The sequence below is a fragment of the Scaptodrosophila lebanonensis genome, unplaced genomic scaffold, assembly GCF_003285725.1.
Source record: "Scaptodrosophila lebanonensis strain 11010-0011.00,11010-0021.00 unplaced genomic scaffold, SlebRS2 tig00000053-arrow-pilon, whole genome shotgun sequence".
NCBI classification, from domain to species: domain Eukaryota; kingdom Metazoa; phylum Arthropoda; class Insecta; order Diptera; family Drosophilidae; genus Scaptodrosophila; species Scaptodrosophila lebanonensis.
Window position 1 is genome coordinate 9684862 of NW_022060548.1, and position 3572 is coordinate 9688433.

Below are 3572 nucleotides of genomic sequence, written 5' to 3' on the forward strand. Positions count from 1 at the left end.
AGAAGAAGAGCAGGAAGAAGAGTCAACTACTGCAACGAATTTGCCTTTTTGCGCCATTCCGAGTCCTCTTTGTTGCCCTGCCGAGTGCCTACCAAAAGTTGTTTATGCATTTCACTTACAGCCAATTTTCCCAAGCAAGCGAGCAAAAAGCTCAACGCAATCTCAATGGCAACAATTGAAAAAGCTACAACATTGATGACAATCTGCTGACATTCGAATCGCCAACTACTACGACTACGGCTACTGAGTGTTGGGCCATCACTGCGTATACGCAATTCTGCAAGTGATTTGTGTCCAGCGCTGCGATCAAATTAAACCCCAAAGTGCCGCTACAAAATATTGCGCAAACAACTTGCACAAGTTGCCGGCACAACGACTAAAATGTATAAATATATATATAAAATTGTATTGCAATTCAATGCAAGCGCTTGCAAAAAGAAGGGGAGGCATGAGTGTGTGTGTAAGCAGTAACAAAAATAATTGCACGTAAAAGTTTTTTAATTAAAACTATGCGTGACTTGTGTCAAATGGGCGTGGGCGGTAGGGACGGTTCTGAGAAGCGCAGAGGACGGCGCGCCGGAAAGTAAGAACATGAATTCCATGCGGATTCAGGCGACAAATTTATGTGATAGCCCGAAAAAGTATTAAACACAAGAAACTAAAAGTGATTTATAAGCGCCAAAGAAAGGAAAGGAAATGAAAGAAATGAATTATTACACATTGAAAAAAATTATCAACAAAATATTACTTTTTAGCCAGCGATGTGAGATTGAAAATACATATTTTTCTTCAACATTTTTGTTAAAGTAAAATACTCGAAACTATCGCAGATATATTTTTAACATACAAAACATTATTTTCGAAAATTAATGGAAGTGAAATATTTACTACTATTTCTGGCGTCAAGCACCTTTAAAATTGATTTGTATTTAATTCTTAATTTATATTTCTATGCAACAAACAAATAACCATAATTGAAAATGCCAATTGGATTAAAATATTTACAAATTAAAAACAAATCCATGTATTTTCTTTTGCACGTTTTTAAAATTTGAACATCAATATTAGTGTATTTACTATTTAGTCGAATCCAATGTGCTAGAGGCAATGCTGTCTATTATTTAATTTATAATGTCACGGAATTAGTTGCATTCAATACCTTTTCAGTTAAAATAATATAATATAAATATTACTCTTTAACAGTGAGTTTGAATTAAAATGAAATAATTTATATTATTCTTTAGTTTATTTCGTCATTCTTCGATTTGCAATTCAACAGTAAGTTTTCCTAAGATGAGTTTTTTAAAAGATGAGGATTTTTTCAAGCTCATCTTTTAAAAATTGTTATACATTTTTGTTAGTAATGCACAAAATTTTTAAATCCATCCAAGACTGTCGTTTTTTATTTTTATTTTTTGAACACTTTCATTCCATTCTAGGCACAAGACCCTTAGCTGTTTTTATATAAGGACCATTTATTAGTTGGCAAGTGGATGCCTTTTGTTTTATAAATAACTTCAAAGCCGAAAAGCGTAAGAAAATTTAAAATTGACCATCAAGTAAAAATCTACTTTTTTCCGAACATATTCTGTTCACTTCCATGCATAAATAAGCAAAAATTTTATTTATCAATAAATAAGACTATATTTACTTTTCGAAAAATCGTTGACAAACAATAATTTTTTTGTTGATGAAGAAAAAACATCTATTTTAGTCTAACCTAAACATTTATCAGCAAACTTTAAAGCCATTAACAGAAGGATGCATCTGGAATTAAAACTTTTGAAAAGTATATTAAAAATTCCAGTAAGGAGAGTCTGAATGCAATCCGTACTGCTGTATAGAAGGCTGTTTGGCAAAACAAATGCCCAAAGGCCGTGTAGACCCGAATAATGGCAGCCTTGACGGCCTTATATGAAACACACACATACACACCCACACACACACACATACACCATAGGAATGAGATTTGCAAACAGTTTGGCGAACAGCCTCCCGCTGCTCGCTACTAATCAGGAGAACAGATATTTCAGCACAGCTGCCTCTTTATTAACTCAAAAATGTCAGGACAACTGCAGACTGCCGAGCGCACAAATATTGGAGCAACCGGCCGGCCCACAAACATTTTCTCTGTAATGATGCGCCCAAAAAAGGCGGCAATGGCAATGGCAAGCTCGACATTATTAAATTTAAACGCCTGCTGTGCACGCTCGCCCAGCAGGTGGCTAGCACTGGAAAATCGTGCGCTTTTGTATTTCTCGCCTTCATTCATAAATTTTGTGTCATAAGCGCGAGCGCGAAAATTTCTACAAGTACGAGTATTTGAATTTAATTATGGGAACTGTGTCACTGCTAGACAATGCCGGCGCGTTCAAGGCTCAACACAAACTAAAGGCGCCTTGATAAATGGTCGTGGCAATAACACACATACACCCACACACACATGTGAGTATTTGTGTGTGCCTAAGAGTGCCCGAGTGTGCAGGTTAGAGCTGAGGGCAGCATAAGTCGCTGCGGTGGAAATTTAGAAATGTGAATCAAAAACCAAATTAAATTGTACATGAATTATATTTTAATAGAAAATGCAGGATAAAAAATGACTGATAATAAAAGGGAAAACAAAAAAGTACTTGTAAGTAAAATAGGAAAAACTTTAATTTAGAATCTTTGGACTATATCAGAAAAACATCCTTGGAACTATTTCGAGTATGTATACCTGTTGTGAAAATAAGCGACCATTATTATTTTTAGATTAAAAATGAAGTTGGCAGTTTTTCTTTTGCATAATTAAGTGGACAGTCCTACATTGCGGTTTAGTTATTGGTTTAGTTAGCTTGCTGCACCCAACCTGGCATTGCTATCATTAAGTGAAATGTGATTTTCATACTGTATGTCCTGGAATTGCCAAACGATTCAGGCAGCCTTTGCACTGCCCTGCATTCCAAATTCCAGAAATATTAGTCTCTTTACTGTAAACTGCTATGAATAAATTTTTTTTATTATTTCTTTATTGATTGGAATTTCAAAGTAGAGCACGATAACTATCGATAGTAGAGTCCATCGATGTTTTCGATAGTTTTGTATGAATCCATCGATAGTTCCATCGAAGTTTGTTTAAAGTCACGATCCATCCAATGCGATCATACCGCATCAGAGCTTTAACCATAATTAATTATTGAGAAGAAATATAAATAAAGCACACGTTTTATTAACACAAGGCTTACCCATTGAAACATTTTAACTTTTGAGGAATTTGTCCACTTTTTTTCCGACTCCAACCAATTGACTTCCCGAAATATTATATTTATGTTAATTAAATAAGTATTAAAAAAATTAAAATTGCACTTACCAATTTTCTGTATTCCTTTTAACGAGCTGTCGATGGTGGCCATAATTCCATCGAAAGTTCCAAAAATTTAAAACTATCGATAGTATTAATAGTGCCATCGATATTTCTTATACTCTATTTCAACGTCTATTTATAATTTTATTTTCTTATTTTAATTATTTTAAAATGTTTATTTTAATTATTTATTTTTAATTTATTTTAATGCCCAACGTAGATAAATAAA